The sequence below is a fragment of the Pipistrellus kuhlii genome, unplaced genomic scaffold, assembly GCF_014108245.1.
Source record: "Pipistrellus kuhlii isolate mPipKuh1 unplaced genomic scaffold, mPipKuh1.p scaffold_m20_p_3, whole genome shotgun sequence".
NCBI lineage: Eukaryota > Metazoa > Chordata > Mammalia > Chiroptera > Vespertilionidae > Pipistrellus > Pipistrellus kuhlii.
Window position 1 is genome coordinate 185,166,280 of NW_023425529.1, and position 19,491 is coordinate 185,185,770.

Below are 19,491 nucleotides of genomic sequence, written 5' to 3' on the forward strand. Positions count from 1 at the left end.
TCCTGTGGGAGTGCACTGACCACTGGGGGGCAGCTCCTGGTGGTCAGTGCATGTCATAGTGACTGCTCATTCCTGTGGTCCGTTGCTTAGGCTTTTATATATATGAATTACCTGAGATAGCTAAAGCTAAAGGTAACTTGCCAGGTGTCCCCTCTTCAGAGGTGTTTGAAAGATGATGGCTTTAAGATACTTGCAAGCACTTATGTTTTATCAAAAGTAAATGAGGCAGTACTACTTTTCTATTAGAACTACAGGTCAAATTTTGATGATACTTTGGTAGTAACGAGTAGCAAGTCTTTGGGTAGATGCTGGATAAAAATGTGAAATGTAAAATAGTTGTCTTAGCAGACACATAATGCAATTTCTCAATTTCAAAACTATTTCATTTGCACACATAAAATCTTTATAAATTCTCAGATCCCAAAACAAAATTATTATGTATGTTATTTGTACAAAGCCTTTGGGAAATTAATTTTCAAGATCACCTTTTCTAAATACAAGTAACCTATTTAATTTTTGTATTAGTTTAAAATTAGTATAGAATATTTTGAAATAGCTATGGAAATATGTATTAAATCTACAAATATAATTTGAGCTTTAAATGTTTGTCAAATAAAAATTTGTTTTTTCTCATCCTATTCATAATTGTTTTCACTTTCATAAAGCTGTTTAAAATACACAAATAGAAACAAATAATTTTAGAAGAACTTGCATATCTAAATATTGTTATGAATATTTTAAAAATATAACAAAATCATAAGAAATGTTGACTCTATTATAGGGTCATTAAAGATTATATCATTGAAAATATTCTCTCTAAGATGTGACAAATTATGAAGAAATAAATGTTACATTTAATTTAAAAAATCAGGGCCATAGTTTTTATGTGTGCCATTATTACTTGATGAATTAACTTTAACTTAGTTTCCTGTTCTGTAAAATTAGGTTAATAATGTTTCACCATAGGCTTATTGGGGAAATAAAGTTTGAAAAATTGATTTAAATTAGAAAGTGCCACCCAAATATTAGGAAGTATTATCTGGATTTAGTGACAGAACTCCAAATAAGTTTATTAAATCACTGTGGTCAGTATATTTAATCTATATTCTAAAAATACAATTCCCAAATTGATGAAATTATGTTACTGTTAAAATTGACTATATATTTTTATACAGTCATATTTCTGGCTATCTTGAGGGAAATGAGAGGGAAATCATATGAAGACAAAATTTCATGGATTAGTTTTCTATTTGGTAATTTACTGAAATTGAGTTCCTTTATAATATTTTAAGAACTAATAACAATATTGTTATTATTTAATATATAAGACTATCAGTTGAGCATTATTAAAATTAATGATCACACTTTATTTTAAAACATCATTTCTTATAAGTCTTAAAAAATAAAACTCCATTCAGTAACACTTAAATATAGATGTTATTTTATAAGTATATATAGTTTAATAATGCTTATTAATCAAAAGAGTAAAAATGTATGTCATCAGGATTTCAATAAGTTCCTTTAGTAGCAACTTGAGTCTTGCTAGTCATTCCAAAAGCATTTGTTTGGTACATATTGATAGAAACTAGCCTGACATTTAGACATTCCCATTAGCTTTAGTAGAATTGGATGAAACTGTTATGTCTGTGTACTATTGTGGGCAGGGTGGGAATGGATCTTTACTCATTCTTCAGGTATATTTTCCGTTGTAAGTTCTATTTGCATTTTGGTTTAGTGGCAATAACAGGTTCAGGGCTAGAGTGACAATAGGAGATCTGCAAGAATTTTAATAGATTAGAAAAAGTGGAAAGCACAAAGATTGCGGAGTTTCCCCCCAGCAATTTGTGACATTTACACACAGAAGAGAGGGGTTCTTTTGTACCACCAGGAAAAGGCTGTTTTGTAGGGCACAATAGACAATGGCATTTTGTATTCTGAGAAGCTAGGAGAAAGGCTTTTGGGGCAAAAAAGACAACCAGCCATGGATTAAATATTTGTTTATCTAAATTAAATATATGTCAGAATGTTTCAAGGTACTTTTTGGGGGGTGAAAATAGCATACTTTTACTTTTCAATGTGTTCAGTGATAACTTGAGGTAAATTAACAGTTTGAGGAGTTTATGTGAGCAAACAGTCAGATCAGGCTGTACCAAATCCAGACTGGTTCTGAGCGCTTTCCTGACAGGCTGGGGAAGGCTTGTCCTGGGGGAGGTGGAAGCTCTGGCTTCCTCGGTTGCCTTCCCTGGGAAAGCCTGGGTGACTGTGATGAGGTGGCTTCACTTGAATTTGCTCACATTTCAGGGCATTGCCTCGGGGTTGGGTTTATGTTTACTTACATCACCAAGGCGTTAGAGGTGCCTTAGTCTAAAGGCTAATTTACATTACCAAGTGACTTGTTTTCAAGTACACTGATACTGTCCAAGTCATTAGTCACTCTAGACTGCATGTTATTACTGTATGCAAAAGCAGTTAGGATTACATACAATGTTGGACAATGTTGAGGGGTTGAATGATGGGTGCATATAACTGAATCATCAAAGTAAAATTTAAGTAAAACCTTAGCTTTTGCTTTAATCCAGAGAAACATATTATTTTACTTTGTCGGTCTGGCAAAGGCAATATAAATTGGCACAATATGTATTACTTAGAAATTTGTTTTTAATAACCTAAAATTTGAAAATGAATATGTATGCCTATTACCTCCTGGGCATTTGTTCTTTGATCTTGACTTTTAATTTAACATTATATACATTTTGTTATAGAACAACTGTGAAGTATTTTTGGTTTAGATTTATCATACTTGACCTTGATGCACTATTAGGAGAAATAACTTGAAAAAGCATAATTGCAATATAATTTTAGTGCTGTATTGCAGTAAGATGCTCAAGGCAGTCGGAGAGTAGAGCACGCTCATTCAAACACAGAGGCCAAGCCAGGGAAGATTTCTTGGGGGTGAAACTTTTTATAGGAGTTAATTAGGTGCAAAACAGAGAAAGGAGAAGAGAGCTCAGTCATTGTTAAGGAAGACAGGGAGACAAGTCCGTTAGCTCAAAGATAGCCCTCCCCCTTGAACTTCCCTCAATGTTCTCAATTAGTCAGTGATCGCACAATGAGAAGGTGTAGTCCTCCCCAAAACTCAAGATTTTACATTAGCATTACTATTCTGCTGACCAAGATGGTTATTGGCTCCAGACAATTGTCATAATGTACACAGTGACCAATAAATTGTCTGGCCTGATGGGACAAATAGTATGAGCATAACACCTTCCAATATATATAATGATGAAACTCTAATTTTATTGTCATCTTTATTATTAGAGACCCAATGCACAGAATCATGCACTAGTGGGGTCTGTTGGCCTGGCCCTCAGGGATCGGGCAGCCAAAACTGGCTCTCTGACATCCCCCAAGGGGTCCCAGATCGTGAGAGGGTGCAGGCCAGGCTGAGGGACCCCACGGGTGCATGATTGGGGTCACGGAAGGGCTCTAGGTCATGTCCAGCCCATCTCCCACAGTCCCAATTGGCCAGATCTCAGCAGGAAGCTAATCTACTGGTCAGAGTGTCTGCCCCTGGTGCTCAGTCAGTGTCAGAGCAACTAGTCAAACTGTCCAAGGAACAGTCAGACACTTAGCATATTAGGCTTTTATTATATAGGATTCATTAAATGAGTGCATATGAAAATACATTTATCCCATTTTTTTCTCAGGAACTAAGCAAAACCATCTTTTTCTACATATAAATTTAAAATATTTGTGCTTTTCTATAGTGTCTGCATACCCCATTTGCTTTATTTCTTTTTGAGGTAAGGTAATCAATTTTCTACACAATATAAAAAAAAAAATTATTCTTACCACCTTTTCTCCTCTCTTCTCTTCCCTATAGTTCATTTCTTTCCACCATCAAATTCTTTCATTGGTTAATTTCTACTAACCTTTATGTTTCTACTTTAATGCACTGTCTTTTGATAAAGTACCTATGCTCTATCAATCTAAGTTGGATTCTATGTGGCCCAGCCAGTGTGGTTCAGTTGATTGATCTTCATCCCATCCACCAAGAGGTCCTGGCTCCATTATAGGTCAAGGCACATTGCCTGGATTGTGGGCTTGATCTCCAGTAGGGGGCGTGCAGGAGGCAGCCAATCCATGTTTCTCATTGATGCTTCAATCTATCTCTTCCTCTCCTTTCTTCTCTCTTTAAAAAAATCGATTAAAATATATTTTAAAAATCTGCTTTAAGTTGGACTCCGTATGATATAATCTCAATTAAGTTCTTTTACTTTCCTTCATAAAACAGATAATATGTTAATTGTTTTTCTTTTTTGTTTATGTAACACATTTTATTCCTGTGCTAGATCATAAGCTCCATGAAGGCAGCAACCTTATCCACTTATGTTACTGTGTCCTTACAAGTAGGAGAGTCTCAAACATATTGCTGAATAAAATGAATTAATGGGTAAAGGGAACTCCATTTTTATTTCATCTATAAAAGCTAATGTAAAAAATTACTATACATTATACTACCCAAATACACAAGGTCAAGTGGGGGATTAACTAAAAGTTCTGTCTTTTTAATTCTGGGAATATCATGTTTCTCACAATATAGCTTATTATCCCCCCAAAATTCTGAAAAGCCAAACATTACTCTCAGATTTTTCCTTTCTATATTCAAACACTTACTAGTAGATAATGAAGAGAGAATGTGTATTAGGATAAAGAATGCCTCAGATTATATATTTTCTGGAACATTTTTCTTTCCTGAGCAAGAAGTACATTCTTTATGAGGGAACAAAATTAGCAATGAGTATGTAATGTTGTATTTAGGTCATATTGTTACATTAAAATAATAGAGGATAATGAAGATCTCTGCTTCTTTGTGTTATGTGATTTTATTACTAAGTCAGATTTAGAAAGGCTTCATAGGAGAATCTTGCTACTTTATTTCAGGTAGGCAGGTTTTGGGCACTAATTCAAAGAATTATAATCAGCATCTCATTAATGTTGCATTAATCGTATGGATTCTGGGCACATTTTAATTCCCAATAAATTGAAAGGTAAATTCTAGTATTGGAAGATGACAGAGGCTATTGTCTTTATTTCTTACAGCATTTTTTATTTGAGCAAGCCTGTCAGGCTGACTTAAAATCAAGAGGTTGATTTATTTGGCATAAATAATTATGTTTCTACATATGATGGGTGATGCCCCCCCTTTATCCATCATAGGACATGATATCAAGTAGGTTTCAAATGAATCACGACAATCACAGGGATGTTATGCTCCTAACAGTTAAGGTACTGTCTTTCCTCTGCTTCCTAGTTGCCACAGCTGCTCACCAGGAGTAACTGATCAGGTCTTTTAAAATAATAATGCAGCAAATTATATTGCATAGTAAATAAATCATAAAATAAATGGGTTTAGAGGAAGAAAGAAAAATTTAATACAATATGATATTGTATCCAAAAATTATACTACCAAAAAGTCAACAAATAAAAATAAGATTAGTCAACAGAGCCAAATATCAACAGTACAAAGTTTGAAATTTCTTTTGAGAGCCAATTTTTTTAAAACTTAAACTTCTTCTATCGCCACTTCTTCAACATAGACTCGCCCAGGCCGTGGTATTTTGTGGAAGAGCCACACTCCAGGGGCCAAAGAGCCACATGTGGCTCGAGAGCTGCAGTTTGCTGACCACGGTTCTAGACTGAGGGCTGGAGGCCCTTTTCTATCCCAGAGGCCATTGCCAGTCTCTTGCTATTACCTTTACAGCCGCTTTCTTTTCATGAAGGACCCTTTCCCTTTTGAAAGCTCACCCAATTAGGCTGGGACCCCTCTTGTACAATAGTTAACCCAAATCGAGTCATGGAAGGAATGACACCCCAACATACCGCAGGTTCTGCCCACACTCAGAGAGGGACATTGCATGAGGTGTGCACACCAGAAGCCAGGAAGTGGTGGGTGATTTTACAATCCAGCCTACTGGAGTGGGAAAGGGATTCCATCTCTGGAAAAGGCAAATGAGTGCTTGCTATCTCTGACACAAAAACCGGTATGTTCACTTCCTTCAATATTTGGTAGAATCCACAACTGAAACATTCTTGGCCTGATGCTTTCTTTTGTATAAGGTTATTAACTATTTATTAAATGTTTTTAATTGATGTATTCCGAATATCTATTTCTACTTGTGTGGCTATTTCTCTCAAGGGACTTTTTTCATTTCATCCGAGTTATCCAATAGATGGGCATAAAGTTGTTTATAATAGTTTTTATTATCCATTTTTATGGTCATGAGATCACTAGTAAAGGGCCCTTCTTTCAGTTTTTTTATATATTAATAATTCATATCTTCTCTCCTTCTCTCATGGTTAACCTGGTTTGATATTTAAAAGTTATTCACCTTTTCAAAGAATAGCTTTTGGTTTCACTGATTATTTTTTATTGATGCTCTATTTCCAATTACATTATTTCTGCTCTATATTTTATTCCTTATTTTCTGCATATTTAATTTTACCTTATTCTACTTTTCTAAGTTGGGAATTTATAATATTGATTCTAGAATTTTATTTCTAGTATATTCACTCAAAGCTATAAAATTTCAACTACCACTGATCATAGCATATCACAAATTTTAGGTTGTAATTCCATTTTAATTTCCATATTTTTTAAAAAAAATTTCAGATAGATTGGAAGTTAACTAAGCACCTCATACAATATTAGTTATCTCTTCCTTCATTTCAAATCACTTAAAACTTAGCACTTCAATAGTTGACATTAATTTTCCTGCAGTTGCTCAGGGTTAGGGGACTGGGGCTGGCTCAGCTCATTGATGCTGTCTCCAGATCTCTCAAAATATGTCAGTCTGGATCGCAGTCATCTCCGGGCTCAACTAGACCTAGAGAATCCTCTTACCAAGTCTGTGCTAGGCTTTAGCTTCCTAATGGCTATTGATCTGAGGCCACCTCAGGCCGCCCAGGTCAAGGCCATGTGAACAACTCCATAAGGATTCTCACCAAATGACAAATTGATTTTCTTCTCACAAGCCATCCCACAGGCTGCAGGAACTGAGGAGAGAGCCCCCACCATGGAGCCTGGGTTTCTTATGACTAAATCTCCGAAGTGACATGCCGTTCCTTTTGCCGTATGCTATTGGTCACAGAGAGCACTCCTGGTCCACTGTAGGAGGGTGTGAGTACAGGAAAGAGTTGTCTGTGGGCTGGAGTGGAGGCTGGTACGTTAGAGATGGTGGTGTGTTTGGGTCACTTGGATGAAAACAAAGTAATTGACCGCTATGAGGTTGGTCAGCTGTGGCTGAAGGTGTCTATGAAAGGGAGGGATGTGATGTCAAAGGAAGTTGCGTGGGTATTTTCTTTCATTGAAAAATCACCCCAGCTGACTGACAGTCACACTGTAGACCGGGCAGTTCATAGAGGAAGAGACTCAAGAGGCAGCCAAAACACAGGGGCAGAGTCAGAGCTGCATCACTGTGCGGACTGACATCCGGGAGCTTCCTAATGAGCCATTGTTGAACGTATTTTATTTATTTACACAAATATATTTATGCATCAGTGACTCCCTGCCAACCCCTTTTATAAGGCCGTGAATGCCAGCAGAACCCTGAATAAGCCCAGTAGGTTTAAGAACTCTGGCTTCTCTGTGGCAATGGACTGGGGGGGGGGGGGGGGGATCCATGAGATTGGAAGGGGAGGTCCTTCAAAAATGGAATCAGTGCCCTTTAGATGGGACCCCAAAGAGCTGTTTCACTCTCTTTCCACAGTGAGGCTGCAATGAGAAGTCAGGTGTCTGCAACCTGGAAGAGGACTTTCAATAACCCAGCCATGCTGGCACCCTGATATCAAACCTCCAACCTCCAGAACTGTGAGTAATATGTTTTTGTAGTTTATACGCCATGAATTTGTGATTTATAACTTTGTTCTAACGGCCTAAGTTGACTTAGATAGAAATTGGTGCCAAGAAGTGGGAGTAATGCTATGACAAATACCTACATGTGTGGAAGTGGTGTTAGAACTGGGTAATGGGTTGAGGCTGGAAGAATTTGAGGTGCACATTAATAAAAGCCTAGATGGCTGTGGTGAGAGTTTTAAAGTTAATCCTGTGAGAGTTCAGAACACAGAGTGAAGAGATCTAGAAAAAGCTTACCTCTTACAGAACACCTAATTGATCATGAAGAGAATGTTGGTAGATATATAGACAGGGTAAGCCATTCTGTTGTAATCTGAGAAGGAAATGAGGACAATGGAGAAAAGGTGATTGTTGTAAACAAAGAATTTGGTTGAAATGTGCTTATGCTCTTGTGTTGTGTGGTCGGTGTAACTTGCAAGTGATGTAGTTACATAGGTAGCTGAGGAAATTCTAAGCAAAGTATTGACCAGTGGCTTGGTTTCTCCTCAATGAGCTTAGTAAAATTAGTGACCTGGTGCATGGATTTGTGCATATTAAAAGGAAATTAAGTAGAAGGTGGCCAGCAGGGTGGGACTGGATGAGATGGGCTGGACATGCCCTGGAGCCAGTCTCCCGTGGTTCCTTCCCCTCGTCTTCGGGGTGAGCAGGGTCTCTCCGGCAGGTGGGGTTCCTCGGCCTGGCCTGTGGGGATCAGGCTGAAACCGCTCTCTGACATTCCCCAGGGGTTCTGAAGTCTCAGAGGGCACTCTGCAAAGTTGTTGTTGTACAGGGTGGGGAATGCAAATGCAAATGTGCGGTAAACCGGATTTGGAGCAGGCAGTGTCCCAGCAACAACATCACCCCAACGGTGAAATCTGGCTTTCTCATTTCTGGTTTGGGATGCATCATCTGAGAACCATCTCTGCCAACTCACTACAGCTTGGCTGCTCCTGTGTTGAGTGTCTGCCCCACAGTGGTCAGTGTGCATCATAGGGACCAGTTGGACAGTCAGATGGTTGGACACTTAGCATATTAGCCTTATACATATATAGGTATGAGAAGAGAGAAAAAAGAAAACACCTGACAGAGTTATTAAGCAAAAATGAGCTATTACTTAAAGTTTTGGAAATTTCAGCCTTCCAGTATTGCAAAAATAAAAATAAATAAATAAATAAATAAAAATGAGAAAGCATGTTTGGAAGAAGATACAAAGAATCATGTAGGGGAAGTGAGTATGGGAAATCTTAGGAAAATCTTCTGACAAACACAGTGCTCATCATCTCTACATAATTTTCTAAAGCATTCCACCAGCCTGGTTTTGATATAGTAGCATGTCTACTTCTGGCCTATCATGATATTTTTAAATGAAACTTTAGCTCAAACATTTACTTTAAACTCTAGGTTTCAGTTTAGTGTTTTTAAAGATACAGTTGACATGTAATATCATATTAGCCTAAGCTGTACATCATAATGATTAGTATGTGTATATATTGTAAAATGCTCACCATAATGTTTAATTAACATTTATTACCCTACATTACCACCAAAGTATGTGAATACTTATTAATAAGTGTTTCTACAGGTGAAATGACTGTATAAAAATGTATCTTTTATTTTGTTAAATTTTCTAAATTGATGTATAATTTATATAACAAAGCTAACCATGTTAAAGTGAATGATTAGGTGACATTCTGTATGTGCACAATGTTGTGTAAACATTCGGTTTAGTTCCAAAGCATTGTCACCATGCCACAGGGAAACCCTGCAGGCACTGAGCATTTCCTCCTCATCCCCGCCACCCCTAGCCTCTGGAAACTACTAACTGCTTTCTGTCTGTTGACTTACCTCTTCCAGATATTGTATATTCTAGTAAATGTAATCATGTAGTATGTGACTTTCTGTGTCTAACTTTTTAAATTTACTATGATGTGTTGGGGATTTGTCTGCTCTCTGGTCCAGCACTGCATTTGATGCGTAGGGAAAAACAAACAAACAAAAAACAACAACAATGAGTAAAGAAGATAAAACTTCATGCCCTCTGAGTTTCATTATAATAGCTAGAGAAAGTCAATAATAATAAACATGCCATATGATAATTTATATTTATAGCATGGTAGGAGGTGAGTTTGCTATGTAAAAAGATAACCAAGTAAGAGATATTTTGAGAGATTGAGTAGCTGGTTGCAACAGGGATGGTTCATTAATAAGAACCTGGCCAGGTCAGGATGTGAAGGTTGTAGAATTATAACGAAAAGGAGAAAGAGGTGAGGCCATTGGTTAAGAGGAGGTAATGGGGAGGAGGAATAGATTCAGAAAAATTAAGTTCAGTAAATGCTTTAGTTCTGAACCGCGCCTAGTGTGGCCAAAGAAACTGCAAGGAGTCCAGTGTGGCTGGTTCTAGGATTGGTAGGTTAGAGGCATAGCAGTGGGAGGAGGCATCAGTCACGTACAGGGCTGTGAGCTTGCTGTTGGAAGGACCTTGGTTTTTACTCTGATCAGAATGAGGACTCATGAGAAGATCTTGATGTGATCAAACACCTGCTCCAGTTATGTGTTTGCTCTGTGAAAAATGGATTGGGTGGCATGGCAGATTAATATCCAGAGGAGTGATGATGAGGGGGCACAAGGATGATGAGGAGTGCGTGTGTTTCCAAGGAAAGTTAACACAATTTACTGCCAGATTGGATGTAGTGGGAAATGAAGGAAAAATGAGTCTGGTGTTTTTGGCCTGAGCAACTGAGAAATATAACTTCTGAAGAGGAGTGTTGAATATCCAGTCAATGGAGATAGAATTTGAACTGAGTGTTCAGTCTCTTGGATGTCTTTTGGTGGGAAAGCTTAGGCTCTGCTGTGCAGTATGAGACATGGGAAGACTCTAGGTAGGAATGTAGGCATGGGATTTGATGCTGAGCTATGAGATTCTGACACACACTTGCCAGGCCGCACAAGGGAATTGCTGGGGCTGGTATTTCAGGCACTAGCAAAACACCCAGAGGAGATACAGACTTCTGTAGTTGGGAGTCTAATTCTCTTCTTGGGGATTATCAGTCCCTCAGAGGGTCCCCACAGGGAGGGACTTCTGAGAGTGCAGGAGCAAGAAGCCAGGCAGACATGGGCAGGTCTTGGCAGTGAAAGGCACCAACATTTTGCCACCCCAAGATGGTGCCCTGCGGGATATTGATTGTAGGCTGGTTGTTAAGAAACAAACAGCAGAAAGACCATTTAACCTTCCTGTTAATTACCATTATTAGCTAGTTATTAATATTAATAACAAGAAGAGAGCGAAGGGGAGGCCACACATTATAAACATGGTCACCTGGGCAGCTGCACCCGGAGGCTACTGATGCATGCTCCCCAGGGGCTCACTGGTCCGTTCCCTGCAGACCACCGGGGGGAGGGGTCTAACAATGGGGGCAATGGGTACATACACAGTGAAGCCAGGGTGAGAAAGGGAAGGTGCTTGCCTATCAGCCTGATCGTTGGCTAGGAATGTGCGGCCCCTGCAAACACAGGACTCTTGGCAGGTACAATCCCCAAAGAGGTCCCTCTCGTTCTCCCCCTTCTTCCCTCCTGCTCTCTTGCTCCATGATCTGCACTTGTGTATCCTCTCTTCAGAGCCCCTGGCCCTAAGCAGCACCATGGCCCATGGCCATGCAGCCCCCACATGGGATGGATGTGGCTGCAAACACAAGCTAAGCCAGCCAACTGCTGGGCTGGATTCTGCTTTCATGTGGAGCAGAAATTATGGACATCAGTCTTAATCCCGGCCCTACAGAAGACCAAACTGAGCTTTTTCCATGCTGCGATGGACATAGATATGGCTTAGGGGGGAACTCCCCTCATTTCACCTCACTGACAAAGCTTTCCACAAAGCCACACCTTCCCATGGGCCCTCAGGACATCCTTTTCCTTGTGGCACCCCAGGAACACCACTTGTTTCCCTTTTTCTACCTCAGATAGAGAGGCCTGTGTGGGAAGGGAATCGTTTTTTTCTTCTTAATATATTTTTATTGATCTCAGAGAGGGAGGGGTAGAGAGAGAGAAACACCATGATGAGGGAGAATCATTGACAGGCTGCCTTCTGCATGCTCCGTACTGGGGATCAAGCCTGCAATCTAGGCATGCGCCCTTGATCAGAATCGAACCCGGGACCCTTCAGTCCACAGGCCAAAACTCTATCCACTGAGACAAACAGGTGAGGTCCAGGGAGGAAATCTTAGCATGTGCCCCATAGTGTGGCTATGGAAAGGCTTCAAGCAGAGCATGTTAACTACGTGCCTCCTATGCCCTGTGGTTTCTGGGGGGACCTACAGGAATTTGCAGGCCATGTACTTCCCTGTTCTTCAGGTACCTGTAAATTGCCTCTGTCTTTTGAAATCTCAAGACCCTACCCCTTTATTTCTTTGTCTCTAATGGGATCAAAACCTCAAATGCCTGATGTGTTTCAGGCCTCATATCAATGACACTCTCAGAACATATATTGATGATGAACTTAGTGCTTTTTCTCTGTACAAAGCTGCCCAGGTGACCATGTTTATAATATTTGACCTCCCCTTTGCTCTCTTTTTGTTATTAATATTAATAAGTAGCTAATAATGATGATAACAGAAGGGTCAAATGTTCTTTCTGCTGTTTGTTTCCTAACAACCAGCCTACAACCTGTCTGCTAACCTGATGACTAGCCCGGCTAGAAGAGTCTATCGGAGGGGACGGGGCTTAAACCCCACAGAACTCATTTTCTTAGAACAGCAGTTGGCAAATGATGGTCTGGAGGCAAATTTCAGTCTCCCTTTCATGTTTGCAATAAAGTTTTAGTGTAACACAGGCGCACCCGTTTGTTTACATTTTCCTGTGAATGCTTTTAGCACAGTGGCCAAATTCAGTAGCGACCATGAAGACAGGGTATTCGAAACCTGTTTCATCGTAGGATCAAAAGATTCTTTCTGTTCTTGAGAAGTGACTGGGAAACTAAAGATATTTTAAGGACACGTGAGCATATATTAATTTTGTATATTTTATATTAAATAAATAAATAAATAACCCAAAAAACACGAGTGGTGAATACGTATTGAAAGTAGCTTTAATGATTGCAATCATTTGAGAAAATAAATTCAAAGGGTTTTAAGTCCCATTTCAAATAAAAATAAGAATCTTAATGAGAAAACTAAAATCTATATGTAATTTCCTAGATAAATTTTATATAGATATAAATCTATATACTTGGGGCACAAATTTGGGAGTTAACATATAAACATTTGATTACCTGTGGAATAACATTTTATCTAGATAGGCTATTTAAGTGAGCTATTTAAATAGGGTTGCAAACAAGGACATAATTACATACATTGTGAAAGTAGAAATAAAATAGCAAGGGAAGCACTTTTAAAATTAGGTAACAAAATGTTCAAATTAAAGATGAGGAAGGTAAAAATAAAAAAAGCAAAAAATATCCATTGCGATTATTAATCCTGTTTGTAATGCCTTTTTTTTGTTTGTTTGTTTTGTTTTGTTTTGTTTTGTTTTGTTAGAAAGGCATTGCCCTTGTGGTGAGTAGACAGATTGAATTTCACATTTTGGCTCTGACACATAACATATTTGTGAATGGGGGGAAATAGTAAATGTCCTGAGCCCCAGAAGTTTCATACTGTAGTTATAAGAATTAAAATAGTTAATGAACATAAAGCAAATATGATATTGTTGATCATATGGAAAACTCAGTAAATGTGGGCTACTGAGTGTAAAAGTAATAGTAAGTAGTAATAGTAGCTGCGATAGTAGTGTCAATAATAGTTATTATAGTGCATTTTACTAATAATACAGTAATATTAATTCACTAGGGGCCCAGTGCACAAATTTGTGCACATTGAAAGGAACTGTGGGCTGAAAGGCTGTGATGGGAATGGGGATGGGTCTCAGCCCATCCTCTAAGCCTGTCATAGTGACCTGTTGTTCCTCCTTTTGGTCTATTTGCATATTAGCCTTTACTTACATAGGACATTTTATCTAATTGGAAAAAATCTCGTTAATAGCCACCTAGTTAGTTGTGAAGCCAGGATTTGAACTAGGAAGTATAACTTCATAATAAATACTATTAATTACTAAACTACAATGTAGGAGTCCTAACTAAGTGTCCAGAAGAGCGGAATTGCACAGTTTCTGCAGTGTTCTGTTATCCCAGGACAGCAAATACTCTGTTTTCGAAACGAATTATAGAATTTATACAACAGGTAATAATAGACTTACAAATGCCTTTATTCTATGTTAATATTAAATTGGATTATTCTATTTTTATTAAGTCACGATAAATTATATGTAAAGTTTGTTTATTCCTTACAAAATTGAAACAAAACCATGTATTTAGATTACTGATCAGAATAATATGACTTTGGAACATCTGTTACCAGGAGAAGATTGTTAGAATTTTCTTTAAAATAATATGTAAATTTGTCATGGAAATGGCTAAATTTGAAACGATGACAGATGCAGAGATTATGGGAGATAGTCTTTGTACCCTTTGAATACATCTTCCCTCCTAAGAACTGTAAAACCTCACATTAGTACCTCCAGCAACACTTTATTAAGCGGGAGGGAAAACAAGTTCACGAAGTGCTATAACTTGAAATCACATTAATTTATCTTTCTTCCTCGTTTTATTTTTGTTTCTGTTTTACCTTGGGAATAGCTCTAAGTTATTGATTTATCCTGTGAATCATTATGGTTTCAATTTCCAATTATAATTCCAGTTTCAATGCAGAAATCTACACAATATTTTTTCTACTATATTATGAGGGTGTTGTCTCTTTCCTGATCATTTTAAATATGCCAAATGCTGAACAATAGGAATTTCTCCAGTATAAACACTCAGACATTCTCCCTAAGGCTTACTTTTTTATGTCTCTTTTCATTTTATTCTAGGCTACTGATGATTCAGATAATAATCATAAATTAGGTGGTTAAAGCATCAAAACCTACCTTTAGTATTTAATTTCTTATCTAAATCTTCACTTTAAAAACACATACAGAAAAAATATGTATTACATTCCATGTTGAACAAGTATCTGATTTGCACACCTGTCCCCTCTGTTGCTGGTGGGGTGGCCTCCATGTACCCGCCAGCTGCTAGAGGCCCTGGTCTCTGGGGTGCTGCAGGAGCAGGAATCCCAGAGCCCCCACAGGAGTATGAGGCATCCTGAAAAGCGTTATCTCTGTGGGATGGAACCGCTGGGTTTCCAGCATCCCGCCTCTGTCCTCCCTGCCGTGGAGAAGGTCCCATTTTGTCTTCAGCGGGCTTGGATCACAGCCATCTCCCAGCGTTTCTGCTCAGAGAGCCTGGCTGGCGTGTGTTCCCAGCTCATGGCCTGTGGAGTCCTCATGGCTGTGGGCCCTGTGGGACAGGCTACTGCAGGTCACAGAGCAAGCAGGGGAAGCAGGAGCCACGCAGGTGGAATGGGAGAGAACAGTTCTGTGTCTAGGGCTTTTGTCTTCCCACATTTTCCCGGGCTCGCATTGGGGTTCGCCTTCCTGGCCAGTGATATCTGTTCTGGGTTAGGCCGACAGGCAAGCATCCATATGTCACCCTGACTTCACTGTGGGTTCACCCATCTTACCCTGGTGGGTCCCTCCCCCCAGGGACCTGCAGGGAATGGACGGGTGGCTCCCTGGGGAAGGTGACACTGGAGCTTCCTGGTAAAGCTGCCCAGTTGCCCATGCTTACAATGTCTGGCTTCCCAATTTGCTTTCCTCCTAATATTAATATGAATGGCTAGCTAGTTATGATGCTAACCGTTCTGACAGTTCTTACCAAGCTACTACTGTGACAAGAACATTTATTAAAAAAAACAATAATTTCTAGAAATTTTTCTCATGTGCTCATGGCATTAGAAGTTTTATTTATTTATTTATTTTTATTCCAGGATCTAAGTATGACTGTCTCTTCCATGCAGGCCTCACCTTGCCTTTTAGAAATGAAAGAAGGCAGTCTCAGGGGAGACTGCGCTCTGAAAGTGTGCTTGACTTTTGCATTAATTTGAAAAAAAAAAAAAGAAAAGAAAAGAAAAAAGAAAAACAACACACAGATCTGAGCACTGGTCTTGAGGCTACTCTTACCTTTGGAAAACACCAAGCACTGCAAGTGCCATGCCTTGGCCTACTTTAACAGTTGAAGCAAACAATTTCATTCCATACGTATTCCTCTATGCATTTGGGCTTACAGATATGGGTAAGTGGGGTTTTATGATTCTGCAGTGATATGCACACAGTGTATCATTCTCCGCATTACTGCCAGACAGCTGGAAGCAGCCACCTTGGGGCGGTGTCATTGGGTGGCACACCGATGCTGATGGAGGTCCCTCAGCCCGCAGAGCTGCAGGCACCAGGAGACTGATGGGAAGCTCAGCTGGCAGCGCCCGCAGCCATTCCTCTGGCCCTTTCAGCCCTGGAGCTGCTGGGCTCCTGTGGGAGCCACCGCCACATGCCCGTGGGCAGCAGCGCAGCATCCAGTCTGAGGGATGTGAAGGCGGATGCCTCAACACTGACATCTCAGATCTTCTTAAAAGCACCGATTTTAAAGTTTCCTTCTCCCCCAAACTATTAATATGAAAATGGAGACAACGTCCCTTTAATCTGCACTTCGTGTATTAACATGAAAGGCCTTTTTAATCTTGACTTTATTAATTCTCTAGATATAAGCACCTAATGTAAAAAGTGAGCTTTCTAAGGCTTAATGCGGAATTCATTACTCACTTCTTCCTTCCCCTCACAGTGACTCTGTTTTCTAAAGTCCCATATCCCTGATTCCCCAACTGGACCCCCGCTCCTCAGAGGTGCTCTGTGGACCCTGGGATGCAATGTGAATCTGTACCGCGTTTTCCTCACCTGCGTGACACGTGTATATACACGAGTTCAATCTTGAATACTTCCAGGAAATTTGCTTAAGAAAACCAGTCTTTCTCTTTCATAAAAATGAAACACAACCTCATAAATAAAGCTCAACCTGACAAAACTTAATCTTAAATTCAAGATAAACAGAAGTAGTTATTGGTTATTTTCTATTAGTTTAGGAAAGGGATAAAGAGATGAAAAACAGCCATTCACATTTGTTACTTATGTGGGTACAATTCATCAAAAACCCTTTCAGAGACCATTTAAGAAGAATAACCAAAACTACAAAGTATATTAAAGTCCAACATTTCTCTCCAAAGGAATATTGCACTAACTGTGAGCATTGTTCACTCAAACCTTTTTTATAATAATAAAAATAATAAAATAAAAAACCAAAAATGAACAAAAACAAAAAAAAATGGTCTTGTTTAGGGGAGTAAAAAATAAGTTACGCTATGCGCATGCAATAAACTACTGAGCCTATTTTTTAAAAGAAGGACATGCTGCCCATATGCCCTAATTAGAAAAATTATCAATGTGTCTAGAGACCTATATGATGACAAAAATGCAAATTTTAGATAAAGATACCATATCTGCTGGAAGTTTTCAGTCACTCCCCTGATTAAAAAAAAAATTGAAAATATTTGTTTTATGCAAGTACATACAACATTTGTAAGTGAATTGAGCATATATTAAACTAAGTCTGAGAAGATTATTTTGTCACAGTTAATAGTCATTTGAAGACAGCAGAATTCTTTAAGCCACTAACCTGCCTGTCAGATCTACAAATTAACTATATCATACTACCTGCTATCTGCTCCTATTAAAATGTAACATGATGACAATTCCTAAAAATTTTTGCAAAATGAAGTACAAATTGTATATTTAAATTATAACTCTCTGGTCCTGACAGTAAGGCTAAGGATGCTATATGACAACTAGGGGCCCAGTGCATGATTTCGTGCACCATGAAAGGAGCTGTGGGCCATGAGGCTGCGGTGGGCATAGGGCGGGTCTCAGCTCATCCTCCGCACCCGTGCCCAGTTCCTCCTGCTGCAGCCCCTGATCCCCTGTCTGCTGGCAGCCCCTTTCCTGCCATCACTGGTCCCACTCACTGATGGCACCAGCTCTGCTTACTCCAGCTGACAGCTTAGAGTGATTGGGGCCAGCGCCTTCAGTGGATGTGAGCCACGGCTGCTGCCATTGTCTCTCATATACAGGGGAGGTGGAAAGCACTGAAGGGTGATCAGGGCTGGAAGCCACCACTCACACTTGCTGGCGCCTAGTAATTGGGGCCGGCACCAGCATCGGCAGCGGGTGTGAGCAGGGCCAGTGCCTGGAGTAGGTGTAAGCACAGGGTGTAACCGTGTTGCATGGGACCAAAGAATTTTCAGTAACCACCAGAGGCTCGCCCTGAATGACAGTGACTGGTACCCTGCCTTGGTCTGGCACCCCCACTCACCTGCTCCACCATCCTGTCATGGCTGACACCTGCCATGTTCCACACTCTACTGCCTGCTGCCAATGCCTGCCATGTTCTGTGTGCATCCCCTTGGGGTCAGAACATGGCATAGCAACCAGTTGTTTGGTTGTTCTGCAATTTGGTCTATTTGCATATTAGCCTTTTATTATATAAGATGTGTTTCTAATTCACACTCGAGTCTTCTAAAGTTTATAGATATACCCTAATATTTCTAAAATATATAGTTTCTAAAGTTTATAGATAGATATACCCTAGTATTTCTAAAATCTAAACTCACTGGAGGCTTGGTGCACAGATTTGTGCACTAGTGGGGCTCCTCACCTGACCTGCCCCAGCAGGATGAGACCAGCTCTCCATCCCTGAGGGGTCCTGGATGGCAAGAGGGCAGTTCTCAGGTGACGCACCCTGGAATCGGGCTCCCTCCTCTCTGATTTCAGGTGCATCACCAGAGAACCACTGTTTCCAAGTCACCACAGCTCTGTAGCTCCTGCATTGAGTGTCTGCCCCCTGGTGGTCAGTGAACGTCATAGCTACCAGTTGGAGCCTCTGCCCACTGGTCATCATTGCATATCATAGCTACCAGCAGGCCAGTGGGTTGGCCAGTGGCCTATTGCCTGGTTACTTAGGCTTTTATCTATCTATATCTATATCTATATCTATATCTATATCTATATCTATATCTATATCTATATCTATATCTATATCTATATCTATATCTATATCTATATCTATATCTATATATCTATATCTATATCTATATCTATTTCTATATCTATCTATCTATATCATCTATATCTATAATATATATAGATGAGAGATAGATAGATAGATATAGATATAGATATAGATATAGATAGATTATATTCTACTAAAATATTCATTTAATGTTATATAATTTTATGTTGTAGATACACCGACTATTCACAGAACTAAGAATTTTTAATTATCCTGAAGTAATATTCTTCATGAATCAAACAGTAGTCCTGTTTTTTTAATGTGCTCATCCTTTGTGAATGTAAAGACTTCTTCTATTCCATAGTAAACATTTCTTTCTAGCTTAAATATTTTTACTGTTGTTTTTTTTTCCACATCTAGTCACATAATAAACTCAACCTTAGAACCTTAGGTAGCTTTATGTGAAATTAGGCCTGTAACCGATTTCTTCTTGTTCAAAAAGCAAAACAGTCCTGGCAGGAGTCTCAGTATGTTGGTGAAGCACAACCTCCCGCACTTT